Genomic DNA, 11,680 nt, shown 5'->3' with positions numbered 1-11,680 from the left:
TTATTAAGCTCTTACTATGTGCAAAGCACTGTTCTATGCGCTGGGGAGGTTACAAGAAGATCGGGTTGTCCCACGGGGGGCTCACAGTCTTCGTCCCCATTTTACAGATGAGGGAACTGAGGCACAGAGAAGTTAAGTGACTTGCCCAAAGTCACACAGCTGACAATTGGCAGAGCCGGGATTTGAACCCACGACCCTTGACTCCAAAGCCCGGGCTCTTTCCACTGAGCCATGCTGCTTCCCAGAAAGTTTTAGATAACTTTCCTTTTGGAACTCCTTTAGTGACGTACTGGTTGAAGAAACAACCTGCCTAAATGTCATTCTCTTGATGAAAAAGTTTCATCTCATTATTTTGTTAGAACCTGGGGACTTCCCTAAAACTACTCATGTAGGAACCTAGAGATTTGCACCAGCTGTGGTCTTGTTGTCTCATCCAGGCAGTATATCTAGTACATTAACTTTACTAAATATTTTTTCACTCTGAAGAAGTCTCTGCAATCTTATTGGTTAGCCAACTTTCCCCAGAAATCTCAATCAACTTACACACTGTTGCATGATTTTTTAGAGCAAACCATTTTTGCCCAGAATCATTTCCACAAAGAGAATAAAAAAACACCTTCATGAATTTCCTCTGTCTCTCTCTTTTTCTCTCTTTCTATCCCCCCCACCCCACCCCTCCATCTTTTTTGGCCCATCCCCTGAAGAACCCACCCTGTTCCAAGTTGGACTCTGGGACAACATTTCATCATCTTTTTCTACCTACTCACTGATGAAAGGACTCTGAAGATGTTTCAATCAGAAGAACACATATCCTAGTAGCAGGGGACAGGGAAAATCTTGATACTTTTGCTGCTGGCATAGAAAAATGTGCCACTGTTTCTTGTAACCCAGTGACTCTCTGGCAGTTAAACATAATAGAATTGGTACGTAGGCTCACATATTCTTCATGAAGTTAGTGTGTTTGTCTACCAGTGTTAGTCAACAAATAGCAACCTCTGAAAGCTACTTGAAAGGATTACATACCCTCCTTAAAGATTATCATCCCCTCTTTGAATTTAGGTTGAAAACAAAGCATCCCTTCTTCTAACAGTGCTTCTTCCTCTTCATGCAGTATTATCAATTTTGTGTTGCCTTTGTACTTCTTTGTAGGCCCTACTCATTGGTAGTCAGCTTTCATTTGTATTGACCTAGTTCTCAAATTTCTCAAACTTTAGCCATGTGATAATGGCATACCAGTTTTATTGGAAAGAAAATTCCCTTTTATTCCTTAATGAAACAAGCAAAGTTTCTTGGTAACCTCCTCACAGATTTGTTTACTTTCTGATCATTAAACTGCTGTTTAACTCCTCCTAATCATAGCCTTCCTTGATCCTGTTGCCCTTTAGTCCCTTGACTTAAGTTCCTTCAAACGGATGAAATCCTGAAAACAAATTAGTTTAAAGCCTCTCTCTTTCTCTCTCACACCGATGATTGCGTGCGCGCGCGCGCGCACACACACACACACACACACACACACACACAGAGTACAGTTTTCTTTTTAAATTACAATAATGATAAAAACTGTGGTATTTCCTAAGTGTTTACTATGTGACCAAGCAGTGTTCTAATTCTGGAGTACATACAAGATAATCAGTTCAGACACAGCCCTTGTCCCACATGGATCTCACAGTCTAAGAAGGAGGGAAAACAGCTATTGAATCCCATTTTACACATGAGGAAACTGAGCCATAGAGTAGTTAAGTGACTGGCCCAAGGTCACAAAACAGGCAAGAGATGGAGCTGGAATTAGAACCAAGGTCCTCTGACTCCTAAACCTATGCTCGTTCCACTAGGCCACACAGAAAAGAACAGATAATTGTGTTGAATAATGGAAACATTTCAAGATATATAGCAAAAATGGTAATAAGTACCCTAAAAAAATGCCCTAAGTGGGCAAAAAACTAATTTAGTAACTATATGCCAAACTTTGCTTTGGAGAATGAGACTTTGGCAATGTTGGTATAAGACTGTAAGGCATATTTTTCATGATGACCTCTAAAAACTAGGTTTCTAAATCTGTTTGATTTTTGTGTTACTTTTAATGCGACTTTTCTCTACTGTCTTTATGCTTTAACTCTGTCTGTCAAGGAGGGATTCACTCTGAATGCCTCTTTAAGTTGATTGATTAGTACAATGATAAAGTCTAGTCCGAAACTGCCACAAAAAAACTGATGTATTGACTGGATAGCCACTAAAATATCTCAAATAAATTTTTTAGCAAAAACCCGTTGTTAGATATTTCCAAGTAAAACCTTAGTACTGTGAAAGTGGAATAAAAGGTAACACTGTTTTTACATGCTGCATTTTAAATGCACAAAAAAGATGGGCATTGACATTAAAATTACTTTAGTCCTAGCCAGAGTTATAAGGGCAAAGAATCTACAAAAGATAGTCTAACATTCTTCGGGACCATGGTACACAAATGTTCAAATGTAGATATTCTCTTTAATTTGGAAATAAGAAAAATCCAGACTAGTGAAATTCTTCCTCACAATCGCAGAGGCACACAAAGGGCATGCAGACAGAGGCATGCAGAGAAGCAGCATGGAGGCACACAGAGAAACAGAGGGAAGCACCTGGAACAGCAGAAGGCAGCAGCACTTGGAAGCAGAAAGAAGAAACATTGGCAGAATGGGCTCCTTTGTCCACAGACTGGTACTGGACCCTTGGTGGAGTGCAGTGAGTGTGTGTATGTGTCACCCCCTTGCATGCTGGTAAAATTAAGTAAAAACTTTCCACAGAAACCTTGGTGATCAGTGGTGGTGTGTTTTTCTCTACTACATGTCACCAAGGCTTCCCTGGTCCAGGAGGGTCCTGGTTGGTACGAACTGGGGGTTTGCGACATAGTGAAATTGTCCCCTTCAGATTGGCCTGTGATTCAAGCGAATCATATTTCATCTGCAGGAACCAATCATTAGAGGGTTGCAAATCAACCCATTCAACTGTCTGGAGAATGATGAAATAGGGGTGCCCAAGCACATCCATAATCCAATCAAATATTTGCACCATAGGCAATTAGCACCTCTGTCCCTCAGCCCTCTGGAGGATAGAGCTGTAGGTGAAGTTGAAAGGGCAACACTAAAACCCGTTTTCATACCTTTTACAAAGCACTTAATATCACCAACAGATAGGGTTCTAGTAACTGCTGAGTAAATTTTGTTTGCCCTCTAGGCCACGATTGCAGCTGCAAGGGTGAAAAGGGTAAGAAATCTCCTTGGTAATGCAGAAAGTGTTTGAAAACACGAATCACTAACAATTTTTGTAGCTGCAGAGATAGCACCAGAACAATGTAGATCTATATTATTGCATCTTTTATTACTCTGGCTTGGTTAAATAACTATGGCTTTTTACCTGTGACATGTCAGGCGATTTATTTCCCGGCATACAGACACTCTCTGTGTGCCTGTCACAAGTTTACTGTACTTCAAATACGTGATAAGTTTAAAAGTCCTAATAAGTCTGAGGGTCCCTTTGATAGTTTTGCCATTTGAAGATTAAATCAATAGTTTTTCCTCAAGGACCTATATGTTTTAAGAGGAAATGTAATTTCTGTCAAGGACAAAGAGTTCACACTAAGAGCTTGCGCTTGTCTGTGTGATGATGCTGGCATAGTCACCATTGCAATGGTGATTATTGTCAAGCCTTTTCCCACTTATCCTGGTCTCATTTCCTACAGCTAATCCCTTTTATTGATCAGTTGACATTGATATTTTCAAGCTCTATTGGCCTAAGTAGGTCTTAATCAAGGCTTTTTTGGGTCTTAATATTTTTTTTGTCATTTGCTTAGACTTCTCCTCTTCTCCTTTTAGTCCTGCTTCATTATAATATACACTGATGAAATGCCATAAAATACTAAATCTTGCAAAGTACAAAAGTGATTTTAGAAAAGAGTACCACATAAACGTTCTTTGAGTATCTAGAATTCCCCCCACACTCAGTTATGTTTACACTCCTTCTCTCAACATCATCTACAAAATGAGAATATTCATTTCTACATCACTGGGCCAGTATGAGATTTAAAAAATGGAATGAATGCATAGGGGCCTTTGGAACACTAACTTAATCTACAAATTCGAGTAGCACTTATTATATTCTTCTCATTGTTGTCTATATTATTACTGTTTATACCTCCCTTAGCGCATCAGGGACATGGTCAGGGGCACTATGTTCTAATGGAATAATGAACACTGGTCTGGGAGTCAGAAGACCAGGGTTCTAGATCTATCTCTGCTATCGAACTACTGTTTGACTCCAGACAAGTCACTTAATCTCTCTGTGCCCCAAGTTCCTAATCTGTAAAATGGGCATAAAATATTTTCTTTACCTCTTAGGATATGAGTTTTGTGTGGGACAAGTACTGTGTTTAATATCATTCAATGGCATTTGTTGATCACTTATGTTCAGAGCACTGTACTAAGCACTTGGAAAAGTCTTATCTTGTCTTATGCTGTCTAGTTTCCGACCTATAGCGACACCACGGACTCATCTCTCCCAGAACACCCTGCTCTCCATCTGCAGTCATTCTGGTAGCGTGTCCATAGAGCTTTCTTGGTAAAAGTCCGGAATTGGTTTACCATTGCCTCCTTCCGCACAGTAAACTTGAGTCTCTGCCGTTGACTCTCTCCCATGTCGCTGCTGCCCAGCTTGGGTGAGTTTTGACTTGTAGCAGATTGCCTTCCACTCTCTAGCCACTGCCTAAGCTAGGAATGGAATGGTTATGCCTCTGCTTGACTCTCCCTCCCTTAGCCGAGACTAGTAGAGTACTGGAAACTATCCAGGTGCGACCCTGAGAGGGGGGACTTGGAAAAGTACAATACAATACAGAAATGTTCTGGGCATGTCACTCCCCTCCTCAAAAATCTCCAGTGGTTGCCTATCAACCTTCACATGAAGCAAAAACTCACTATCAGCTTCAAAGCTCCACATCACCTTGCCCCCTCCTACCTCACTTCCCTTCTTTCCTTCTACAGTCCAGCCCACACACTCCGCTCCCCTGCCGCTAACCTCCTCACTGTGCCTAGTTATCACCTGTCCTGCCGTCGACCCCTGGCCCACATCCTACCTCTGGCCTGGAATGACCTCCCAGCTGCCAAACTAGCTTTCTTCCTCCCTTCAAAGCCCTACTGAGAGTCTTGAGGCCTTCCCAGACTGAGCCCCCACTTTTCCTCTGCTCCTCCTCCCCTACCCTCTTTCCCTCCCCACAGCATTTGTGTATATGTGTACATATTTATTACTCTATTTTATTAATGATGTGTATATAGCTATAATTCTATTTATTCTGATGGTATCGACACCCGTCTATTGTTTTGTTGTCTGTCTCCCCCTTCTAGACTGTGAGCCTGTTGTTCGGTAGGGGCCCTCTCTATGTGTTGCTGATTTGTACTTTCCAAGTGTTTAATACAGTGCTCTACACACAGTAAGCGCTCAAAAAATATGATTGAATGAATTAATGAATGAACAATATTGTTGGTAGACTTGATCCTCACCCTCAAGGAGACAGTGGGGGAGGCAGGAAATAAAATAAATTACATATAACAGAAGGAGCAGAATATAAGAATAGGTACTTAAATGCTGATGATGGAGGTAGAGTATCAAAGTGCTTAAGGGGTACAGACCCAAGTGCACAGACAACACAGAAGGGAGGTAGAAAAAATAAGGAGATGAGAGGTTACTCAAGGAAGGCTTCCTGGAGGTGATGTCATTTTAATAAGACTTGGAAGATGGGGAGGGGTGGTGATCTGTCATATGTGAAGGGGGAGCTCCGGACTTGAGGGAGGATGTGAGCAAGCATTGGCTGTGAAATACATGAGATCGAGTAAGTTGATTATTACGTACCCCCGTGCTTACCTCAGTTCTTGGAACATAGTAAGTGATTAATAAATAGCAACATTATTATTAGTTGTTAGCAGAGATGGAAGCTCAATCAATTAATAGCATTTATCCCTCTCACCTTCATCCACACACCGATGCTCCACTCCCCCAAAGTCAAGACATTCTCAGGTGTTCACAGGCACACAAACTCAAGACAACACTCTCAAGGGATGCAGAGCTAGCTGGGAGGGGTCCAAGGTTGGGGAGTGTTTGCCCCTCCCAAATCTTTCCTTATCCTTCCTCCTCGACCCTCGGCCATGCTGAGAAGCAGCGTAGCTCAGTGGAAAGAGCACGGGCTTTGGAGTCAGAGGTCATGGGTTCAAATCCCAGCTCTGCCAATTGTCAGCTGTGTGACTTTGGGCAAGTCACTTAACTTCTCTGTGCCTCAGTTCCCTCAGCTGTAAAATGGGGATTAAGACTGTAAGCCCCCTGTGGGACAACCTGATCACCTTGTAACCTCCCCAGCGCTTAGAACAGTGCTTTGCACATAGTAAGTGCTTAATAAATGCCATTATTATTAGTATCCACTCCTTGGTAGGGTCCTTCACACCTGCCACCTACGTAGTGGATGGCATAGTGGATAGAGCACGGGTCTGGGAGTCAGAAGGTCATGTGTTCTAATCCTGGCTCTGCCACTTTGCTGTGTGGCCTTGGGCAAACCACTTCACCTCAGTTACCTCATCCGCAAAATGGGGATGAAGAATGTGAGCCCTTTTTGGGACACGGACTGTGTCCAACTGGATTTTCTTGTATCCACCCCAGCACTTAGTGCAGTGCCTGGCATATAGTAAGTGCTTAACAAATACCATATTCATTATTATATCCCTCTACCCTCCCCAGACTCAAGCTTATTTATTTCTATTAATACCTCTCTCCCCTTCTAGACCGTAAGCTCGTTATGGGCAGGGAACTTGCCTACCAACTCTGTTGCATTAGACTCTCCCAAGTCCTCAGTACAGTGCTGTGTACACAGTAAGCACTCAATGAATATAATTGATTGATTAATTGGACATATTGTGAGTAGAACACTATTCTAAGTGCTTGGGAGAGCACAACAGATTTAGTAGACATGATCCCACTCTCAAAGAATTTACAATCTAGCACAGGATTGCAAAATTGCAGTAGCAGAGGCTGTAATAGCTGCATCATGACTGCATCCATGAGCATTGTCTGTGCCATTGGGTTACATCCATTTTAAGCCTGACTTGTCAGATAAAAACAATGCCAATTTTTGCACAGCAATTTGCTGATTATTAGGACATACTCAGAAATCTACCTTTCAGGGTTTATAGATAATGCTATTGATGGTGAGAATTAATGAGAAGCAGATTGACCTAGTGGCAAGAGCACGGGCATGGGAGTCAGAGGGCATGGGTTCTAATCCTACTCTGCCACTTGTCTGGTGGAGATGTCAGGACATCTCCATCTGGATGTCTGCCTGCCATCTAAAACTCAGTATGTCCAAGGCTGAACTCCTTATGTTCCCTCCCAAACCCTGCCCTCTCCCTGACTTTCCTGTTATTGTAGATGGCACTACCATCCTTCCCATCTCACAAGCCCGCAACCTTGGTGTCATCCTCTACTCCGCTTTCTTGTTCACCCCACACATCCATTCTGTCACCGAAACCTGCCAGTCTCACCTCCACAACATCACCAAGATCCGCCCTTTCCTCTCCATCCAAACCGCTGTCTTGCTGGTTCAATCTCTCATCCTATTCCAACTGGATTACTGCAACAGCCTCCTCTCTGATCTCCCATCCTCCTGTCTCTCCCCTTTTCAGTCTATACTTCACTCTGCTGCCCTGATCATCTTTGTGCAGAAAATGCTCTGGGCATGTTACTCCCCTCCTCAAAAATCTCTAGTGGCTGCCTGTCAACCTACGAATCAAGCAAAAACTCCTCACTCTCATCTTAAAGGCTCTCTGTCACCTCACCCCCTCCTACCTCACCTCCCTTCTCTCCTTCTACAGCCCAGCCCTCACCCTCCGCTCCTCTACTGCTAACCTCCTCACTGTACCTCGTTCTTGCCTGTCCCGCCGTTGACCCCTTGCCCACATCCTTCCCCTGGCCTGGACTGCCCTCCCTCCACACATCCGCCAAGCTATCTCTCTCCCTCCCTTCAAAGCCCTACTGAGAGCTCACCTCCTCCAGGAGGCCTTCCCAGACTGAGCCCCGTTTTCCTCTCCTCTTCCCCTCCCCACAGCACTTGTATATATATTTGTACAGATTTATTACTCTATTTTACTTGTACATATTTGCTATTCTATTTATTTTGTTAATGATATGCATATAGCTTTAATTCTTTTTTTTTTGATGATTTTGACACCTGACTACATGTTTTGTTGTCTGTCTCCCCCTTCTAGACTGTGAGCCCATTGTTGGGTAGGGACTGTCTCTATATGTTGCCAACTTGTACTTCCCAAGTGCTTAGTACAGTGCTCTGCACACGGTAAGTGCTCAATAAATATGACAATGAATGTCTGCTGTGTGACCTTGGGCAAATCACTTCACTTCTTTGTGCCTTGGTTCCCTCATCTGTAAAATGGGAATGAGGACTCTGAGCCTCATGTGGGACAACCTGATTTCCTTGTATCCACCCCAGCACCTAGAACAGTGCTTGGCACATAGTAAGTGTTTTTGTGGCTTAGTGGAAAGAGCACAGGCTTGGGAGTCAGAGGACATGGGTTCTAATCCCGTCTCTGCCACTTGTCAGCTGTGTGATTTTGGGCAAGTCACTTAACTTCTCTGTGCCTGTTACCTCATCTGTAAAATGGGGATTAGTAATAATAATGGCATTTATTAAGCATTTGCAAAGCACTGTTCTAAGTGCTGGGGAGGTTACAAGCTGATCAGGTTGTCCCACAGGGGGCTCACAGTCTTAATCCCCATTTTACAGATGAGGTAACTGAGGCACAGAGAAGTGAAGTCACTTGTCTGAAGTTACACAGCTGACAATTGGCAGAGCTGGGATTTGAATCCATGACCTCTGACTCCAAAACTCATGCTCTTTCCACTGAGCCATGCTGCTTCTCTAAGATTAAGACTGTGAGCCCCATGTGGGACAACGTGATTACCTGTATCTACCCCAGAGCTTAGAACAGTGCTTGGCACATAGTAAGCGCTTAACAAGTACCGTCATTATTATTATTATCTGCATATTAATAATAACAATTATGGTATTTGTTAAGCGCTTACTATGTGCCAGGCACTGTTCTAAGCACTGCGGTGGATACAGGCAAAACAGGTTGTCCCATGTGGGGCTCACATTGTGTGTTACTGACAATACTTGCAAAATTGTGGGTAGTAAAGATGTATGTATACAAGCTGCTTTATCCTGCTTTCTATCTACTACCACCATCTCTAATTCTGCCTCTTTGTGCTTAGTTTGTCTCAAAGTCTTGTCTCTGAGAGACACCGTTTTTCTAATTGCTGCACTAGTCTACCTTCTGCTGCTGCTTTTCATCAGTCAACTGCTATTTCATATATGGCGTAATGGATAGAGCACGGACCTGGGAATCAGAAGGTCATGGATTCTAATCCCCACTCTGCCACTTGTCTGCTGTGTGACCTTGGGCAAGTCACAGGCCAATACTAAAATGTGCTTGTTACCTCATCTGTAAAATGGGGATTGAAAGTGTGAGCCCTACGTGGACAGGGACTGTATCCAACCCGATTTGCTTGTATCCACCCCAGCACTTAGTACAGTGCCTGGCACATAGTAAGCACTTAACAAATACCAGCGTTATTATTATTATCTGAGATCTTGTTTCATTGCATCATTATTTTTTGTCCCCTTCCCCATTCCAACTCACCAGAGAGCAGTTATTGAGGTATTCTGCTTTTATCTACTTCCCTCACAAGTTCCTCCCTGCTAAGGTGCACTGAATTAATGCTGATGAGTGACTATGTTTCAAGAGTGCATTGTTAGGGATTCTGTCTTGCTGCTTGCTCTTAAGTACAACACATAGGTGGCATTAGTGAAACTGCCCAGAAGTCAGATATAGAATATATGGAAGGTCTGAGCTTCATAGTTTTCAAGAAGTTTGGGCTATAGAACCAAGTAGAACCATGATCTGTCAATACTAGCCTTGATTTAGTCTTACAGCCCAGAAATGACTCTGAGAAGTTGAGAAGCAGCGTAGCTTAGTAGAAAGAGCATGGGCTTGGGAGTCGGAGCTCATGGATTCTAATCCCAGCTCTGCCACTTGTCAGCTCTGTGACTTTGGGCAAGTCACTTAACTTCTCTGTGCCTGTTACCTCATCTGTAAAATGGGGATTAAGACTGTAAGCCCCATGTGGGACCTGATTAACTTGTGTCTATCCCAGTGCTTAGAACAGTGCTTGGCACTTAGCGCTTAATGAATACCATTATTATTTTATTATTAAATGAGTCAAGCAGTGTTAAACCTCTACACTTCCCCTTACCCCCAACCTCTGATGCCCACCATGCAGCGGAGAAGCTGTTGCAACCCCATGCCACTTGCTTCAGCCCGGGAAGGACTCATAAATGAGGCCTTCTCAAATGTTAGGCTGTCCCCATGGCTACAGCTGTGACATCTGTGACTGTTAATCTCCGTCAGGAAGTGTCAGAAGCCCCACTATTCCTGCCTTATTTATCACCATCCTTGTCTTTTCTATTTTTGTTTCCACATTCCATATGCATCTGTTCCCTCCCCCACCACGTTCCTTCATCTTCCGGGGACCAGGGACTATGTCTCGATCTCAACTGTGTATGTCTTTTCCAGCACTTAGCACAGGTGTTTTCCACAAGTAGACACTTAAAACTATTATTACTTCTACTGCTATCTCTTTGTCAAACCTTGTTTCACTGGACAATGGGCTGTCCAGAAAGCAAAATTCAGTGACAACATTTATTTCTGTGTTACCAAGAGTTGATTGTGTTTGAGTTTGCCAGTCAGATGGTGGCACATAATATTAATCCACACAATATCTTCCTTGAATTTCAAATAACATCCTTGAATAAAGTAATAATAATTATAGTTTTATGGCATTCAAGATGTGCTAAATGCTGGGCTAGATCCAAGGTTCTCAATTGGATGGTCTCTGTCCCACATAGAGATAGCAATCTAACTTGCTCTCATTTTTACAGATGAGGACACTGAGGCCCAGAGAAGTTAAGTGACTTGCTCAGGGTCACACAACAGGCCAATGCTAGAACTAGAACTTGGGTCTTCTGACTCCCTGGCTAGTATTCTTTCCACTAGACCATGCTGCCTGCCTTCTGTACATTTATAAAAATGTACTTTCATAGCTAAATATATTTCACAGATAAGTGATCCTCTAAGACAGAAGAACTGTTACTTGCTTTATTGTTAAGGGTGCCTTATTTTCACTCCAAAATAATTAAATAAAATCTTCCATAATATGGAATTGAATAGGTGTCATTAATACCACTTAATAAAATGAATCAAATTCATGAAATTCATTTGAATCTGATCAAATCACCTTTAATATTTTACAAAAACACAGTGTTAATTTATTGCAGTGTCTGGAAGCAGCATGGCTTAGTGGAAAGTGCACATGCCTAGGAATCAGAGGATCTGGGGTTTAATCCCAGCTCTGCCACTTACTTGCTCTGTGACTTTAGGCAAGGCACAACTTTTCTGTACCTCAGTTTTCTCACCTGCAAAAGGGGGATTCAATGCTTGTTTTCTCTCCTAGACTGTGAGTTCCACAGGAGACCTGATTATCCTGGTGTATCCACCCCAGTGCTTAGTAAGTGGTTAACAGCGTGGCTCAGAGGAAAGCG

The 11,680-nt window shown here is 42.8% G+C and overlaps 1 non-coding gene across 1 annotated transcript; it reads right to left on the bottom strand.

Annotated features, from left to right (window-relative positions):
• Nucleotides 1-4,697: 4,697 nt before the first annotated feature.
• LOC119920371 lies at nucleotides 4,698-4,835 on the bottom strand. The gene has a single exon (XR_005448122.1). It is a non-coding gene; the product is annotated as a small nucleolar RNA SNORA7 (small nucleolar RNA).
• Between the last annotated feature and the right edge of the window lie 6,845 nt (nucleotides 4,836-11,680).

This window comes from Tachyglossus aculeatus, chromosome X1 (genome assembly GCF_015852505.1).
Source record: "Tachyglossus aculeatus isolate mTacAcu1 chromosome X1, mTacAcu1.pri, whole genome shotgun sequence".
NCBI lineage: Eukaryota > Metazoa > Chordata > Mammalia > Monotremata > Tachyglossidae > Tachyglossus > Tachyglossus aculeatus.
This window is presented reverse-complemented; position numbering and strand designations above follow the sequence as displayed.